The following is a 20,692-nucleotide window of genomic DNA, read 5'->3' on the forward strand; positions in this document are numbered from 1 at the left end:
AGTTGAGAATCTCTGTTATGTAAAGCAGACCATTTTCTAATGTTATTTTCACTGGGAAGAGCAAAATGGTGCACTGATTGAAATAGAGTCCCCAAAGCTCAGTGCTCCTTTGAAAGATTTCCTTCTGTGAATACAGGGAGTTCAGATACATCTTTAGGGATAGGCAAAGCTTCCGTGGCAAGATTGGTGAAGGTCCATAGAGCATCATTAAATTGGCCACCACAGACCCCAGTAAATGTCCACCATGAGCGATATTGCTGCCTACTCCTGCAAATCATTAAGAAGGTTGGGTTGTCAACCTGTCCTCAGACATTAACTCCTGTCCTGGCTGGGTCTGTTGGGGGAGAGGTTTCCTATATGCCTCCTCTCCTCACCCTCTATAATGGTAGAGAGAGTGTTAAAAGCTTTTGTTCCTTTCCCCCTCCTCCACTCCTACATCAACTCGTGTGTCAGCTGCAGCACCGGGGGATATAGAAAGCTGCCTGCAAGGAGATCAGGCACGAGTGAGCATCAGCTTGAAGCACAGCTGCACTCCGCTGCCAGGGCGATCCTGCCAGATCCCAAACACAGGGGGCATCTGAGGATGCTTCACATCTGGGATTCCCCTCATTGTTTACCCGGGATGGGACGCGTCAATCGGTCCCAAGCGTCGGCACTAAAGTGATCTTAACCCCATATGTAAGCTTATCCTAATAACCTTGTAGTGAGGAATAGTGCCACTAAGGGGTTAAAGAGACGATCACTCCAGGCTGACGGAAATCCTGACAAATCAGTACAAATAAGAGGATTTGGAGGGGATGATGAGCATACAGTGCTCGGGCGATGTTTGTACTGTATGGGTCACTCGTGATTTCTGCCTTCTGTCAGGGCTTCCCCACCCCCTACACCTAGCTGCCCAGTCTTCCATCCCAGCGCAAACGCTTTGTTACGGATGATAAATCACACGCAGTCCCGGGAGGCTGGGGTTTCCTGGGGCATATTCAGGTCACAGCCAGCTGTGCTCCTGCCTCCCCCCCCGGGTCCCCCATAAACACACTACATGCGCCGCTTGCAGACTAAGCAGGGGTCACTTTGCAGGTCCTAAAGGACTCACACGATGTCCTTGATTGTCATTCGCCGGGATCTCCTTCCTCCCTTGCACCCCACCTCCCTGCCCATCTTGGGGATAGTAATAGATGGGATGGGCGATGCAGGATGTATTTGTGCTGCTAGATTGGATATTCAGGGCAGCATCCTAAGCAAAGAGCCAATAAGCTGCTAGCAAAGCACTGTGTCCTCCCTGCCCACCGGAGGGATGCCGGAGAAGCTGCAGTGTGGTGAGGCTTCACTCCTAGCAGCCTAGTGACATCTTAGCTCGCTCTCCTCTATCACTTACAGCACAAACTTCAAAAATCGAAAACAAGCTCTTCCGTGCTGTGCAGAGAGGATGCACTGCCGTGTGTGTGCCTGCCTGTAATAAAGATCAGCTGACAGATGCAGACCCTCCCATCTCTGCTTACAGTGCACATACCTTCTGTGTAGCAGCCTCAGTCTATGAGGAGGAAACAGAGTGATCCCTTCTAGTCACCGAGGCAGCAGGACTGAAGGACCCCAAATACCTGCCAGGTAAGCCATGGGGGGCATGCACTGAGCTGGTACACTCTATAGCTGCTGTCAGTTCCAGTGTTGTGAGTATAGATGCATAAAGCACATGCTGCAGGGTCCAGCTGGTAGGTTACAGAATGGAAGGAAACCCCCTAGAATATTGCTACATTCTGGGTAATTTGTATCATTACAATATTGCTATAACCATCCACTAATGTATCACCTAGGGTACCAGATTCACCAAAGCAGTGACATTCTGTAAGAAGGCAACTTGGTTTCCTTCACTCCTGCCCCGAGTTCCTCTTTTAACTTGACATGCTTGGATAAAAAGCCCGGTGATTGCTTAATTGCTGTTGATTGCAAGTGTCAACCATCTGACATCTGCTGCCTCTTCAGTTCTGTGCACTTAACATCTTAAAATGCTGAGATGCTCACATCCCCAAAACCATCCTGTAGTTCCACAATCCTGGATTTGATTGCCTCTGTCCCTGTCCTGTTGATTTTGTGATTATAGGATTAAACTTTCTGCCTCTTAAAAGAATGATGAGGGCAAGAGGAGAAGGTGGTGTATGATGAATGGGATTTGAAAGGGGTGGATGGGAGAGTCAGGGAGGGAGGGGGTTGGGGGGGACACACAGCATTATACTGGGACACCAAAAGGTTACATCACACCCATCTGCACATTGGTTAAAAATTAATCATATGGGAAACTGTGTAGCCAATAGATCCTGTCATGGGATAATGGGTTAAGCCATAATTCCAAGAACAGCTGGGCAAATAAAACATCTCTCCTCGGGACCTGCAAATTCTGTAATTTCCCAGTTTCTAAACAAAGTTTAAGAACTTTTGCCAGGATTGCCAAGAATATGTATATTAAATTGTAGAGGAAAAGAAAAAAAGATAGCAAGACAGGGCATCAAACAGAGAAGGTGTATCTAAGGGAGATGTGGTCCCACAGTCAGGTCAAGTGGAAATGTTTTATTGACATACTTGTCTGAATATCTGAAGATGTTTAGAGAAGGAGAATGGATGATATCTCAAGATCATGGGGTAAAAAAAAAATCTTCCACAAAAAGGAGACTTTTTTACTGGTATTCTTCTAGTGTACTGGATTTCCAACAGCTTTTACAATATTTATATTTGAAATTGAAAAAAGCCACCAGTCTGTACACTTTTGTTGCAAATAATCCCTAGAACGGAGTACTTCTTGATAAAAACGATGTTCAAATGTATGTAGCTCCTGGCACAATATGGGATATGTAAATTAAATGTACTGGGGGGGGGGATATGCCAATTTCAGCAATGTGTAATTCAATCATCACTGGTCACAAGCTTCCTTCTTCATCAGATCCAGCTGAATGATTTCTGTTTAGCTAGGAAGATCAAGATCAAGCTTTCAAGTAAACACATCAGTGACTTTGTTATTTTTGTCTCATTTTATTGTTTTGTGTGTATTTTTTGTAAGATTCCATGTCCCTCCTTGAGAGTTTAAATTATACAGAGGAGAGGACCCTTGTAGGCACTAATTTGTTTTACCTTATTTTGTTTGGGGTTTTTTTGTATTCCTTGTACGATAACTACACCACAGTATGTTCTTTTTTTCCCATTGAGTGCTTGCTTTCTTACTTAATCTAGTTGCATATGGCTTTCAGGCTATTTTTTGTGAGTCTGCCGTAATCTGTATAAATCTTGTGTTGGCTTTAACCTTCTCACTACAAGGACAAAAGGACAATCATTCAATAGCTTTATGTGTGCTAATGACATGTGTATATTGTACATTAGAATTAGCAGCAATTGGTCACGCAGTAATGAGGGCAGAAGTGAACAGAGTTAAGGGTTGAACACAATGTAGCATTTATCTGCATCTTTATTTTGTTCTTTCTTTGCTTTTTTATATGCATATATATATATATATATATATATATTTTTTCATTTAGATTATTTTATCGTTTGTATTTTTAAGAAAAAACACTTATTCTGAGGAGTAGTTTACATCTGGAAGGTCATCCTTTTGTAGGCTTGAAAACAAATACAAAAAAAAAAAATGAAACACTTGTGCTTATTTGCAATTATGAAGAGTACACATCTAAGTCTGTTGCCAGCTTAAGGATACTGTTCAGGACGCTTGAGTGAAGAAAAGATAAGTCTGCGTAGAACCACAGGGCATGGCATAATGAAAGGGAAAATTATTCCAGCGCTACACTTACAAAACCATGTACTAATTTACTATAATTTCCGCAAACCTTCTTATCCTGAAATGTATGTAGGGAGTTGAACCAGGGTGCTGATAACTGTGGTCCCCGTTAATCAGCTGGTGTTTTGCAATGAGCAATAAGCATATACATATATATAAAACAGCATTTATCACATACTTAGGATTTATTACACATAGGATTGAATGTTAAGCTGTTGACATTATTATAACATTATACACAAGGAGTTAACACCCCCCCCCGCCCTTTAAATGATGGTGTGTACAAGTAAATCTATTTAGTGTTATCCAAATTCAGAACATCGTCTCCTTACTTTGTCTGGGGAGTTTCCGATCTTCGTTAACAGTGGAAGAAAACAAAATATATTATCATCATCAAGGGATTGGCAAAAGTGTTTGACTTGCACCGTCATTATCTCAAGAATAGGTTATTATCAAAGTTCATTATTATTGTTATTATATTTGAAAGTTGCACAACTGCCAACTTGAATGCCAACACAATTATAGTATAAAGAAAAAACAACGGGATACGCAAGGGGTCCATTATCATTTTAGGAGGGTTTGCAAAGATTTCCCATGTCTGGCATTTTCTTCTATGGCTGAAGTTAACATGCTACACTTGGTATTTTGTGTTATGCTACATCAGTGCTCTTTGTCAAATGTGACAACTCAGTGACATTTTCTGGTGTAAGATGGTACCCACATTCAGTGCTAATAGTTTTTTTTTTGTCACCACTGCATGTTCCACACATCTTGTTTTTATGTCTTACAAACACACAATCCAAGGAGCTATGTGTCTCCAAGGCACGTACTTGTTTTAAGTCTGCTTCTGTATCTAAGAGAGGCTACTCTTAAATATACACAAGAGAATTGACTTCACCATCTTTGGTGGTGTATTTGCCGTCAACATCTACGCCTTCATAAAAAAAAAAAAATCAGTTGCTTCACTAAATTAACGTAGCAGTCTTTTTATGCAAATACCACCGTGAATGACACTGTTAGCCATCTTATATCACTTCCCGGATAAATCATTATTATTCCAGATTTTGCTGAATCCACAACACAAACAAAAACAAGACAGGCTTTTTTTTTCCCGGATGAACCTTATTTTAGAATTAACCAATAAGGAAATATTCAGAAGCAGGAATGAACTGCTTCCCAGTAATACGTATGAAAGATGAATACTGTTACATCAGTGGATGCTATATCTGTTGGACTAGGGGGAATGGGCTTTATTTTTTTAGGACCCTCATTATAACTCCAAACTTTGGGAGACCTGCATACAATAATAATAGAAAAGGGTACAAAGAATAGCCAACACTAAGGGTGCTTGATCAAGAACAGCATATGGCTGAGGGATCGTGGACCTGTAGGTTGGAAATGAATGGTATTTCTGGAACACATACAAAATAACCAGCTCTTTTGTTAAAACTACCTGCTAGTTCTTCAGTAATTAGAAGCACTTTAGTGAATCCCCATTTAATGTATGTATAAACCCACAAAGGCGTTTTTAAATACCCACTTATTACAACAAAGACCTTTTCATGTTTCAGTGCTGTTAGCTTTAAAATAGAGCTTTGCAGAAACCAGCAGGTGTATGCCCAGGAACATACTCTCCTCCTCATTTAATGTTTTGAAATTGGTTGGCTTTCTTGATCGGTCATCCCTAGGAAATATTTCATCACAGACAATGCTAAGGCCTAATGCACACACACTGCAGCACATTAACCCTTTCAGCGCCCGAATAAACACCTATGCACTCCTCCAGCATTGAAAAGGCTGAAATACAATCTGTTTATAGTTTATGTTGCCAGCAGTCTATAAATTAATCCCAATATAAATAATCAAGTAGTATTTAAAAATGGGGCCACATTCCACCCCCAGAACCTCAAAGAATAAAAAAAAAGGGTTGCTGAAGCCTGGCCCATCATTCCTATTAGCATATTGCCCTACTAAATTGTGAATGAGCTTGTTTGCTATCCCCAATACTGAATAACCTCTTATTCAGACACGATCCAACCCCGGAAGAAGTTCCTTCTTGTATTCCATAAAAATATAATCTGCTTCTTAGCAAACACAAACAGTGCCACTTCTGCTGCAACTGAGTTGTTGTTATCCAATGAAAATAAAATAAACTAAATCCTAAACTGGCTCTCTGGCATTCAGATGCTTAAACGTGTCAATTGAGAGCGTTTCTTCTGCCTAGGACTGCTCTTACACCATAAACAGACGGAGGCTTAGCGCCTCAAGTTGTGAGGTGCTTTAATGTTCACATACAAACAGTGACCGCTTTTACTATTGCTCTTTCACCACGTGGCCTTGGATTTTGGCTCAAGTGCATATTGAACGCTTCACCTTATCACAGTGTTTGACGGGTGAGACTCTCAAACCTTGAGCATGTAAACTAGGCATTATAAAAAACGACAGAGGACACGCTGCAAAATAGGGTTAGGAAAAAACATGGTTGGACAGGTAAATCTTCATGCAAACAGAAGTGGGGGAGTTGGTTAGTACTGTGACTGAGCTCAACAAAGATGGGCCACATGCAAACCGGCCCTCTACATAAATACAAAATATCATGCTTAGAGAACTCCTTGGGTAGGCGTTTAAAATAGTTAATTTGTTGAAATGTTATATATATTTGGTCTATGTTTGATACGGTTCAGGAGAATGTCAAATATTTTAACATTTTAAGCATGTGTGGTAAATTAGACAGATATAAAAGCAATTGTTTAACTGTGTATTTGTGGCAAAAAAAGAAAAAAACTTGACCTTGCTGCCTTAACAGGACTATGAAGGGGAAATAAGATATATAAAGACCATAATCTCACCTCAAAATGTCTACCCACAGAGTTGCTTTCAGAGATATGATGAGCTAATCTTTGACATGGTGAACCTTGACACTCTTAGCCTGCTTCTCACTTTATCATTTTCTCAAAGCCATCTCTCAAGACCATAAAGTCCAAAATGAATTGCACTAGCTTTTATTGGATTATAGGATAACAAAAAAAAAAGCTGTAGAGTTGCAACACCGACAGCAGGCGTACTACATTCTAAGTTTATATCGAGTTTTTGAGTGTCCATTAAATATACAGGTTTTATCCCAAAAAGGGACTGTCAAACCTTGTAAAAAGACATATATAGAACTTACCTTTAATATGCCTTATATAGCTCAACCTTTTCTAACACACGAAGAGACTGAAAGATTGCCACTTCAATCAACCAACCAATCAATCAATACAAGTCTTTGCCTCAGGCTTTCGGGATACTCATGAGGCCCTAACCTGTTCATATTTCTTCTTCACAGACTCCGTAGAGCTATGTATATCATGGTTTGGTAGCTAAAGAAAAGAGATACTTTTCAGGCAGGTTTTTCCATATAAAAATAGTAACAACTAGAACATCTGAAAACATTCTGAAATTCTCCAGGCAGAAAACCTTAATAAAAAATAAAGTAACAATTGGATTTTTTTTTTTTTTACATTTTAAAATCTTTATTAGTTATATATTACATATTACATTTTTCTCACACAGTTTGTGGTCTCTTTAGTTGCTAGCGGAGATTTATAAAACATTGCATCAGCCTCGTACAATAGTGATTAAATGCAAACCCTCATGATCAGTGCTCACCATTTTCTTGGTATAATTGAGCACGACAGATTTTTGTCTATCTTGATGCTATGTGCGATACAGATCACACTTACAGATTAGTGGTACTTGAATACATTCCAGAATTGACCGTGAATCCTGAGTTTAATCCATCAGCTGCAGTTTGTACTAATCACAAATCCCGTTCACATAACCATATATTAAAATATATGGAAAGCCCATTTCTGTATAGTTATGGAATAATATTGTACCCAGGCTGGAATGATGTCTCGAGTGATAGCATCATTTTTTTTTTCCTTTATTTTTTTCAGTATTCACGCTTCCTTTACCAGATTGAGCTATTCATAGAGCCCTATTATGTCAACACACCATATAATAAGCCATGCCAGTCGTGCAATTATTTTCATTCGTCGTTGTTTAAGGATTGTACCCACTGCTATAATCATAACCCAACTTGGCAGATTCCTATAAATATATTCAAGGAATGCGTACTCTTTGCTATGCCAGTTCCGAAACCCTTTTTCCAATATTCATTTGCTACAATTGTGTTGAAAAACAAAAGGCATTTGTTACTGTCACATTTTCCTTGGGGAAAAATATATCTATACACACACACACACACACACACACACACACACACACACACACACACACACACACACACACACATATATATATATATATATATATATATATACACACATCATAAGACACAAATGTATAATATTTAGGTGCCATCAATATATCTCTAAAGACCCCATTTCAATACAAATAGCTGTGTAGTTATATATATTTTTATAGAGAGCAGGCAACACAATCTATTTACTTGTGCACATTTAAACTGCTTCCAAAATTTGCATTGGTTTTCATCTTAACATTTTCAATGTCAGTTTATAAAAGGCAGACATATATACAAGGAATAATAATGAAATTACACAATGCTCTGCATCTATGGGTCATTAGGTATCATTATTGTACTTTCTTTTATTGTATGCTTCAAATTACCAGCAAGTGCAGTATTTCTATGTCAGTAAAGATGCAGTAGTTGTGGGGAAAACAACCTTATTGCATGATGAATAGAGTTCCCTACAACTATAATTACTTAAATTAGTAAATGCAATTATACCTTTTAACTAGTCAGGTATATTCATAAACATCCATTCATTTCTCTTATTTGATATTTTGTCCCCAAAATAATACAAAAAAAGCTAATTGCAATGATCGTATGATCAAATTGCTGTGACAGGTTTCACTGCATTGCAAGAGGAAATGTAGAAACATGGAAATTGATGAGAGACAAGAACCATTCCATCCATTGAACTGTTCTTTATGCCATAAAACTGTAAAGCCTTTTTGATGCTTGGACTTCTCAGGACAACCTTAGGCCTATCACATGAATGTTCATGTAAATAATGAACTTCTGACTCTTCTGCTGAACGGATATTCTGCGTATTCATCATCAAGGTAATACTGGAATATGCATTTACAAGCATATAGTCCCGTCATTAAAATTATATATGGGCGGTTGTCCATGAAGTGACAGGTTGGTGAAGAGTTGGGTGTTGTGGGGGAGGTTGAAGTGGGTTTGAGAGGAGTTGGGTTTGTGTGGTGTGTTGGAATGGAGTTATACACTTACACTTACATTCTGAGCTTGGGCAGTAGAATATTGCAGAATTAACACACATAACCTGCCCTAGAGATTGGCATGACTATGTTAACTCTTGCCACAGTCATTTTGCAGACCCCGAGGCTAGTAAACATACCTGAGGCAGGACCATGAACTACCAACTCATATGTGTCGCAGGTTTCCTACTAGACTCTAATTTTTATCCAAAGTTCTGGCTCTGATTGACTGGGAAAAATGCTTATCAATCCTTTCACTCTGCTGACTGGCAGAGACTGATGTCAGTGCAGTGGATGGGAACTGAAACCCTGAGTTGGATAAGGCCCAATCAAGTGCACTATGATTAGCTCTTGGCTTTTTTCCTGCCTGCCCAGTGTGACTGACAGTTGCCACGCTGAACTAAGTTTTATATGACTGAGGCAACTGGTGTGTAAAGTACTGCTCAGTTGACATTACATTCAAAAATGAGGTTGAAACTGATAAATATGGATATACCTGTCTCCATAGACATTTTGTTTAGAATACCCCACTCACAAAAAGGGAACAGTGCTTTAGTGCCTTTTTTTCAAAATGAATAGTATTGCAGTAGTTGGAGTTGTACTTACTAGCACCCGCAACATGCACAATCATTCATTTCAAAACCAGCTTGAAAAATGTTTTTATTGAATGTTGTTTATTCATTGGTTAAGAGAGTCGCCCAGTTCCTCCTACACACACACACACATAACAACATGATAGGAAAAAGCATGTGGATGCGGTGTGAATCAATGCTACAGAAACAGTTTTGGTAAGAAGTGGCAGAATATGTCAGTAGACCTTTGCAGAGTTGTATTGCTTGATTTCAATGGGTTTAGGAAGCATTTATCATTAGCTTCAGCAATGCTGGATATTTTCACAGTATTTATCCTTGGGAATTAAGTCATTGGAATATCAGCTTGAATTCTTACGTTCACCACATTTACAGATGTTATACATGTATTCAAATCCATATATTTTTACCTCACTGGGTGGTGGGCCTTGAACATAACTGAGTGGGACCTGTTCACTCTAACATCGCAGACAGCTCTGATTCTTTTCTAGCCTAAGCTTTGGACAAGTCAGTAGGGTGGCTGCCATATATGCATAGTGCATAAAACCGCTAATAAATTATTGGCTGACTGCCTGTACCTTTTAGGAATATATTTTCTAAAATGTGAAGAAAATATTACACAATTTATTTGCCTCAATTGCCTTCAAATCAATCAATTCTATTCGCATGTTGCTCTTGAAATGAGTGATGCTGCAATAATTGTGCAATTTGGAGAAAACTGAATGTAAGCAATTGTGCTGTAAAGCTGGATTAAAATTCATCCTTTTTGACTACAAAATAATAACCACAAAATTTCAGCAGAGCAGTTCCATGCAGAAAAAGGATATATTAAAAATAAAGCGCTGTTTGTTAGGTTCATTTGCATACTCGTGTCCTCTATTGCTGTTGTTCTCCTAAGGGGGAGGATGCATTGACTGAGGAGCACACCGCTGTGCCATTGAAAAGGTAAGACTGATGCAGTCCTTACATGTATTATAATGATAATATTATTTATAAACCCTATGCTTAATGACCTATTTGTAATTTCAACTTTTTCATTTTTTATTTTTATAAAACAGTAGTACACTTATTATAAATGCAATGTATATTTTTTTTAAAAAAAATAATATACATGGTATACATGAATTTATTTTTGCATTTTGTAAGTTATTTCCCTTTTAAGACATGTTGTACTCTTTAGTTAAAAATGCTTACATGGATATTCTTTACTTTTATTTCTTGGTTGTGTTTTCACACGTTTTATGCATTTAAATGTTTTTTTTGCATATATATATATATATATATATATATATATATATATATGTATATATATATATATATATATATATATATATATGTATATACATGTAAAGGCATTGTCACCGCAGGGATTGTTGGAAGTGATTGGACCAGTCATGTAGTGTGCAAGGAGGAATGGGCTGCTGGATTAGGTTGTGTGCAGAGAGGAGAGGGGTTGCCAGATGGTGTTGTGTGTGGGAGAGGGTACAGTCTGTCACATAGTATTTGGTGGTGTTGTTTCAGGAAGGGAGAGGGACTGTTGCATAGCTTTGTAGGTAAGGAGAGAGCCTGTTAGATAGTTTTGTGTAGATGGCTTCCCGATAGTACTTGGGGGAGGGTCTGCCAGATTTCTGTGAGAGAATTGGGCTGTTGAATAGTGTTGCGTATCAAGGAGGGAGAGTAAAAATAATAACAAGCAGAGGAGAAAGGAAGAAATAAAGAAAAGGTGAAAAGGAAAGAAGGGGGGAGATATGCGAGAGAAGAAAAAGAGAGTGTAGATAAATAGAGGTAAGAAAGAAGGAAGGAATGCAGTGAGGAAAAAGAGCCCATCATTTTAATGGCAAACACATACGTTAGTCATTAAACATCGCTTGCAACTTGCTCTAGTGGAAATGTAAATACTCAAGTAGCAGCTTATGTCTGAAGGTCAAATAATTCCCTTGTAATGCTAGTCACACAATGATACTGATTTGACCTGTAACAGTATATTGTGTAATTCCTCGTATCTGCTACAATCCTTAAGAATTTAACGAAAACGAGAACTCGGTTATTACCAAGTAAAGTTTCACCAAAAAAGATGCCCAAGGGAGAATGATCTTTCTGATGTACAGTAACAGGAGAGAAAGGCACTGTTGATGGCTGATGGTCTTGAATAACAAAAAATAATCCTTCAAAACATTTTGCACATTTTAAAGTAATATGAGTTTATGGTTGGTATAAACAGACACCTTAATTCAGGAATAAATTAACATGCTTACATATTTAGTTAGATCATAATACAAATATTTCCAAATTATGAAGTTAACCAGAAATAAATGTTACCCACATTGGCACCATTATAGGATTAAATGTTTGAACCTAATAATGAAAATGAATATGCTTATCTGTAACATGTGCCTCTATTTAAGTATAGCCACTCTAATAAACTTTTCTAATAAACTTTTCAACATACAGATACGGCTTATATATGTTTTATAATTCATTATCATACTCTTGTACACTTTATTATATCATGTGAAGAAACACATCATTGTATAACTTTGTGCTATCAGGTCAGATTGCAGAGAAACCAGAACTGAACTGTTTATAATATTAATGGCATTAGCCAGTGACCATAGTGTTCAATGGTTCCCCTAGATATATTAAACTGCTTTAATTTTAAACTATATTACTAACAACAACCCTAGTGTCATACCCACTTATAACATAATGTACTATTTTATTAGAAAATGGCTTTATGAAATGTCTTTTAATATGATGTATAATACAACTAGCAAGTTAAAAGAGGTAGTGATTGCAGAAAACTTTGCTCCAAAACCCTTGCTTAACATGTAAAAGTTAGTAGCCCACTAATTGATATAATTAATAAAAAAAATAGTAGCCTATTAATGCAGAATGACTTCAGGCTTAAAACACGGAGGTTGAAAAATCCAATATTTGTGCATACCACATCTAATTTTTTTTAAAGGAAAACATAAGTAATGTAGTAAATGGAGTAATGAAGTACTAGTTTTAACTTAGAAGCAAAAGCAAATTGCCAATAGTATTTAATTTTTGGCTTGAATATTTGCCTGAAAATATTTGGAAAAATTGAACATTTACCTTGGGTACTGCACTCTGAAATGTTTATCTAAACAGCACGGTGTTAAATAAACTTGAAAGCAATTACAATTGTACACTGCAGCCAGGATTTATAACTAGATAATATTTTTCCAGTTAAAGGAGTTTCCAGTACTGGAGTTTCCAGTAGGGGCGTTAAACCGTTGTGTCATTACTGTGTGATCACTGTCATCAGCAGAAAGGGAGATCAGAGTGAGAATAGACTAAATAAAGTTGCATTAAAAAAAATGAATTATTAAAAATATATAAAAATGCACTGAAAAATATGTCGTTAGGACTTCTTAATGGGAATTTGCTAGTTACTAGAAATATCTATGTGGTCTACAAAGACCCAAAGTTATTTCTAGTTGTGTTGCACTGCTCTGATAAAGAGTGAATTAAGAACAAAATAAGTTATAAAATGTTAAATAGGCAAACAAATTAAATATAAAAAACACACACACACACACATATATATATATATATATATATATATATATATATTTATATATATATTATGATTTGTAAATGATGGGTTATGTTTATTAAAAGCCCATCTCAGTAATAAGAATCTAAATTCATAGGTTAATAGAATGAGGTATGTAATGCCAGGAAAACTTATCAGGAAAATGAAGTCCTTATATTGAAACAGTTCATTATAAAATATTTACTTTGGTCACCAGAGCACTTATTCCTCACAAACCGTAATCTTTCCTTGAGATTACTGAATTAATCTGATCAGCGTTAATTAAAAAGTTCATCTGCTGACACTTAAATTCTCGTTAAATACATCAAACACTTTTGTGTCTTGGGACAATAGTATTTTTGCATGACCTATTATCATTGGAAGGTATTAGCAGATAAAACCTCTTGGATTCCTAACATAGTTTCATAATATATATTTATAAATATCCTATTCACGTCCTATTCTTTTTTTGTTAGGTTTAAATGAAAACATACATTAGAAAAAAAGTTCCATTTGTTTTTTGAGATGATGCCAAACCCGACACACTATCAAATGCAGTCTTTTAATTTGTTTCTGGAGTGTAACGCACTAACACTGCTCAGACAGTGTTTCTGTATGCAGATAATATACCGACAGCATGAATTTCAATTTCTTAAACATTTTGTGCCTGCACCAAAAAAATGCAAGCTTACTTACTTCTGTAATTTTCTGCCATAGGGATTACTAACAAGTCTTTTTTGTGCTAAATCCCCATATGTTCGTTTAGTTTATCACTTATGAACAGACTCTAACAGCTCCAGTATCTGCCATTCCCTATATGGATAAACAAGCTAAATTTACATTCGCTGATAAGGACAATACAACATAAGGAAATCATTTCAATGAAATAGTACAATGTGTTTGTATAGAAAGCTAATACTTTTATTGATATTATTTTTGTTTTCTCTTTAAAGGGACATGTTCCTCTCAAACAAAAACTAGGCATTATTAGTACATTTGTTATACCTTCTGCCACCAAACTTTGCAGATTAATTTCAATGTGATCCCGAATGTCAGCAACACAACTAACAATCTTAATGTGTTTATGTTAATTTGAACACAATATTACACATTACATTTTAAAGAGATAGCTTCCAGTGACAATGAAGTACAATGATTTCATTAGGAGGAATAACCATGCAAATGGTGTGGCAAGCAGCTAAGATGGCTGCGCCCCCAACATTTCAAATGGCCACTTTTGTGTGTGTTAGAGGTGTAGCTAGGAAGTGGGCATCTAATATTGATTTGATTTAGATTTTTCTTCTGTTCACTCACTTTGCATTTTGTTAAATTATAAAAACAAAATCCATGTGAGCATAGATGTCTATGCATAAGTTTGTATGAGCATGGATATATATAAGTGTGTATGAGCATGGGTATCTATAAGTGTGTGTGAATGTATATGCATAAGTATGTGAGCACCGGTGTATATGTATAAGTGTGTGTGAGCATGGATATCTATAAGTGTATGTGAGTATAGATATCTATGTATAAGTGTGTGTGAGCATGAATGCCTTTGTATAAGTGTGTGAGCATGGATGTCTCTGTATATGTGTATGTGAGCATGGATGTATATGTGCAATGTTTAAGTATGTGTGTGTGATCATAAATGTGTATGTATGTTTGTGAGCATTATGTCTTTAAGTGGTAGGAGGTGGGGTGTGTGTTAGCATGAGTGGTGTGAGAGGGAGTGTGTGTGTCAGAATGCATGTGTCTGTGGTAGCATGTGTAAATTTGTGTAAGTGTGTTTACATATGTGTGCCATGTTGGGGGGAAGGGGCAAATAAGGTATAGACAAGCTGTTTGGGAGCAATGACAGCACAGACCAGCTGTTTGGGGTAAAGATGGCACAAATAAGCTGCTTGGGGCACTGACAAGTTGGGGAGAAGATGGCACATGCAGGCTGTTTGGTGGTTAGGATGGCATTGATACACTGCTTGGGGGAAAGGTGGCACTAACAAGCTGTTTAGGGGCAAGAGTGACACAGTGGAACATGTTGCTTGGTGAAGTTGGGGGGCCCCGGAGCAGTGGTTTCTACTTACACTCGTGTAGTCTGTCAAGCTACACATACAAGAAGGGCTAAGCTGTCTTCTGACGTTAAGTACTCACTCATTACTGATTTAACTAGATCCATTATGAAGGACTTCTTGCGAGAGAAGCTCATTGATATTGGCCCTTCTTCATACATAATGGAGCGGAGAAACGCAGCTCAACTGCAAAGTTTTCTAAGTACTAAATTCAAACAACTAGGAGCTGCATTCAGGAGAAGAGATTACGGAATGTCCTAAAAGATCACGGAATCCAACAAAGACGTGCCTATTTTTTTGAAATTCTAATGGAATATGCCACAGTACTAAATTAAAATTTAATTTGCCTTGTACTACTGCTAAATTCATTTACCAAACTATATTTATCAAAGTGTCTAAATCTTATAATAATTGTTATACCCTATTCATCTTACATTTAACATAATATAAAATATGGTGAGCATATGGTCCCCTTAACTGGGAATAGATAACAGTAAAATCATAGCTGCCCTGCATAAAACATGATGTGCCCCTCAATAAAGAGAGTGCCCTATTGTTTTACTATGATAACTGTCATGTAAAGAAAGCCAAAATGTATTCAAAGGCACTGATCTTTTAAGTAAAATAATGAGCTGACGTATCTGAAACAAGAGGTCAATACATCACAGACCCTTTTTTACCGGAAGAGATGATTCATTCACCAAAACGTGCGTACATTTCCGTTTCCAAATAGACCCAGTCTGCTTTGGTTGGGGTGGGCAGTATAGTCGCTAAGATGGCCGCGGTCTTAAAATGGTGTATCTGCTAGCCATTTGTCACACCTTTCCTACAATGTGACAGCTTTACAGCCGTTGCTTTCTGGTTTTTAACACTGAAATCTCATCATCTGCTACAATAAATAACTAATACCATTAAGCGAAGGCAGTTGTATACCACCAATACCATAAATATTTCTTGTTTTTTCAGACCCTCAAACACAGAGCTCAAAGTGAATTTATTGAATGCATCGATTGTTCACTAAGAAATATGTATCCCAGTTGTTTGAGAAACCTTTGAAATGAAATGTATACCTCCTAGAATAACGGTATATATTCGGAGCATGACATTTTTTTTTTGAGTGTTGTGTACCTATTTCAAAAGAAAATATAAACAATTTCTACATTACCATAAAAAATGATAAACTGGAAAAAAACAGTTTTGGTTGAATGTTTTCCTTGTAATCTTTTTTACTGACTTTACAGAACAGCGGCTTTTGAGCTTTCAAGTGCATGGGGAAATAGAATGAATAGGCCAATTATATTGTGTATACTTTCAAAATTAATGTTTCTGCAATGCTAATATTATAATTTTTATTATTATTATGACCTATTTGGAGACTGACACTGAATTATGGCATCATTGGTAGAAATAATTATTTTTTTGATATTTTATATTCTTTACTGTCCTTTTTTCACCTGTGCCCTATCAGTTAGTATTATTGCTTCTTCTGTATAAGTCTTACCTTATTACCTTAGCAGGAAATCTGTAACATTTCGGTATTGTTTGAGCATTACTATGCTGTCCAAATGAATGCACTGTGAATAAACCATATGACTAGACCACCCCACAGGTGTCTTTATACTTTACGGCTCATTGAGCATGTATGAAACTTACTGTAAAAAATGCCTTTACAGTCATTTATAATACATGGGTGTGAAGATGTTCTTTATTTAACCTTGTCCGTATTGGCTCTCTGTGCTTTTATATAATAGACCCCGTTTTAATAACTATTTTTTGAGCTTTAAAAACGCAACATAATTTCCCTCAAAGAAACATTTGACCCTACTCCAATGTCATAAATATTTCCAGGCATATGTTTTGGCCAAAAGCACTGCAGTTAGACAACTCGGGAGACTTGACCCTTGGCAGACGTCTGGAAAACTGTAACAATATGTTACTGACTAAGAACGAGTCAGACGTACATTGTTTAGACAGTGGAAAACATTCTAGTACAACCATTCCATCTCAAAGCAGGGCATGCGAATTACAAGATAAAACAAATTATCATTTTTTTTAACATCTTGTCTAATATTTTTAATCTGTCCTATTAAATTACCAGAAATGAGTGGCTCCAGCCACCTGCTACTGTATTTCATATATGGCCAACATTTTGTACATATCTCAGAAAACAAAGTGGGATCTATCTTACTCTTTATGGTCATTAACAATCTTTACAATACACACACGTGAAAAAAGTTTGAAAAATAGCAGAAAAAACAATAACAGCTGGAGTAAAAGAGAAACAATTACACTATAATAAGCATTAAGGACTCCACCTGATGTGTTTTACAGCATGTTAAGCAGTCCCTAATATAACTGTTGGCCAATTTGCCAGTTATTATCATAAACCCTGCAGCAACCGCTTAACTTATTCGGTAAAACCAACATTCCTGTTTATTTTATGATATATTTATTTTTATTTTGAGATGAACCATAGACGTTCATAAATAGAAAGTTTTGCCAAGTGTGGGTCATCTGAAGATACTTGGGAAACCTGTTCTGTTTGTATTTCCCCTAACCGCAGTGTGTTCTACACTTAGAATCCGAGTCCCTTTCAGTTTGTAGTGTATGTGTCACCTGTTTTGTATTTGTTTTGTGTGCCTGTGGTTTTCTTTGTATGTCCTTTTCTGCTGTTTGCCTGTCTCATTTTGTTATCATAACTATCCTTGTAATAAAAAACAGGTTTTGTAAGAATTGTTGTGAGGCAATGGACATTTTTTGAGGGCAAGTTTTTCTTGTCTCGCTAAACAAAGTAAACAATTAAGTACTGAATATATTGCCTAATGATAATAACTTTATATAGTGCTTATAATGACCGTGGGCAGGACCGAATTGGGAATATAAACATGTATACTTCAAACGTATCAATTTCTATTTTTCTTTTCCATAAAAGTGTTTTTTCTTTTCTACATCCAATGCATAAAGGGACACAAGCAACACTTAGCAGTATGATTTTTAATCATGTGCTTGGGCTGACATAATACAAAGTAGTTGATTTATCACCAGTTTACCAACAAAAATAGTAACATTTTAATTAAATTAGTAAGCCATCAGCACTGATTTCACAGCATCGCATCAAACATCCGGCTTCTGTGTTGAGAGATTTGAATGCTGTTAACTTTATGCAAGCATACCAAATTCATTTGAACTTCAAAGTCAATGTGCTTTGAGCGAGAGTCTTTATTTATTCCATTCTCTTTAATCCAAAAGCACTCGCCAAACAAACAAGAGTTACTGTTCATACAGTCCCATTTCTTTTAATCTACCACACGTGTTGAGCATTATATGTTGAACATTTTCCTATCTAATCATCTGTCTTTGGATGGGCACTTTTTACATTTTTTTGTAAATTAGGGCAAAACCAAAATGAAAGGAATACATCCTTTTGTTTCCGTCACTCCCCTTATGCCTTTATTAACCTTAACAGCCATTCTTTCAGGCCACCATATTTCTTAAATTCCACAAGTGGACCTAAGTTCTCCACTCTCCCATCTATAGCAACATGCATGTTTTATTCAAAGCTTGTAGCTGAATTTCATCTAACGACACCGAAATATGACATTGCAATGAGCTTGCACTTTTTGTCTTATTAGGGTGCCGAGAGATTTACAATTGTTCCATAACGTTAAAAGTTGACTGACTTTCCTTGTCCTTAACTTTCTTGTTAAATATTCTTAATTTTCTCCTTCTGAAAGCTTTTCTGTTTAGCAGGATAGCTGTAGAAAACATATCAATCTTATCTTTCCACAAATTACTTTTTTTCATTTCTAGTACATTGGGAACTTGTTGAGCTCTTTGTAATGAATTACAATCATTATCCTACTTTATTACAAGCCAAATTAGATCATTTAGTATTATATTTTGTAAACTTTTTACTGGTATACATACTTTTGCAAGAGTCATTTATCTTCTGAACAGGTTTAAACTATTAATCAGAATCCAACTTTAGTATGTGAAACTGCTTATTATTGCCGAATAATGAAAATAATTAACTTGATTGGATATTTAATTTTAATAGATTTTTCTAGGTAGAAAAAAAACCTGGAGGTACCTACTTTTCTTCACTTCTTATTTGTAAAGTAAAATAAAAATCACACTGTAAATGTTGCATATAAATTATTGCAAATCTATAGCAAAGCAGTCTTTTTTGGAAGATTTTTTGAAAGAACAATATAGTAATTACATTGTATTAATACTTTATAAAGGTAGCTTACAATAATATTCACTCGTGTTAGCAGCATCTTAATATTCTTGCATAAATCATAGGTTCTGATGATATATAAGTGTGTGGCACACTGTACAAGTCATTTCAGGGATGATGTAAAAGTACAATTTAGCATTTCTTCAGTAGATAATGTATGCCTTTATTAACCTATATTCTAAAAATAGCAGAATGTAACATGCTGCGGATTCTGTGAAGCCAGTGAGTAAATATTCACAGATTACATGCTGCTTATGCAGGCATCTGCATTCCGGGGGAAATTACAGTGAAATAGGGCAAAATGGAGGATTCTTCTCAGTAACTCCCTGTGGAACAAAATCTCACTTCCCACCCATCTCTAATGATCGTATACTACACTACTAGAGATAATCTGTTTAAGATACAATGCTTAATGTTTCTACTTGAAAAAACCCAAAGCATTAAGCTTTGTACAACTGTAATGCTATTTTTATTTTCTGATGGTTAAATCGCATGAAAACAAGATTCTTTTAAGAATAATTTTCAGTTTATATGGCAAGTGCCTGCTTTTGTATCATAATTGTGACAATAAAGCAATCCAGGCTCAGACTTGACCGGTGGGCCGCTGCCCAACATCACTCCATACATATGGTGCTGTAGTGTGCGATCACGAGCTGGATATGTTTGAGCATAAAACCGTAAGGTCTCACAATGTCTTCCTCGGCCATGTTGGCATTATTAGGCTGCCGTTGGCCTTAATGTGGCAGGGCTCCCTCTTTATCCAAATCTGTCCCTCAAGAAATCCCTGAAAAGCTATAGGTGAACCAAAATTGTTCATAATTAAAGAATTATTTCTAAGGTTTAGGCATTGAGCAGTACTACAAATGATGTGTTTGATGATATAGTTGGCTATAAAAGTTAAATTCAGTTGAGGAGGCGGACTAGCACCTGAGAGTTATCATGAAAATGATGGTTTGTGTACATAGTGATGTCATGATTATACTAATTATAGAAATCTACAAATTTCAGCTTTTTTCAAGTAAGCTATGCATGCATGCAGTATGCAGTTTTCTTTCTTTTTTTTATTCTATTTTTTTGTTTATTGACATAATGAAATCCTGTACTTTATCAATCATATTAAAATTGATAAAAATAATTAATAATTAATACTTCAAAAAGTTTTAACAAGAAAAAAAGATAGGGTTTAGCACACTTTGCAAAAGCTAC

The 20,692-nt window shown here is 36.4% G+C and overlaps 1 long non-coding RNA gene across 1 annotated transcript in view; it reads left to right on the top strand.

Moving 5' to 3' along the window:
• Positions 1-926: 926 nt before the first annotated feature.
• The window catches only part of LOC128490221 (uncharacterized), a 67,146-nt gene continuing 47,380 nt past the window's right edge, over positions 927-20,692 (top strand). The window contains exon 1 of the long non-coding RNA XR_008353933.1: positions 927-1,605. This is a non-coding gene — a long non-coding RNA (uncharacterized LOC128490221). The remainder of the gene's footprint in view (positions 1,606-20,692) is intronic.

Source organism: Spea bombifrons, chromosome 4 (genome assembly GCF_027358695.1).
Source record: "Spea bombifrons isolate aSpeBom1 chromosome 4, aSpeBom1.2.pri, whole genome shotgun sequence".
NCBI classification, from domain to species: domain Eukaryota; kingdom Metazoa; phylum Chordata; class Amphibia; order Anura; family Pelobatidae; genus Spea; species Spea bombifrons.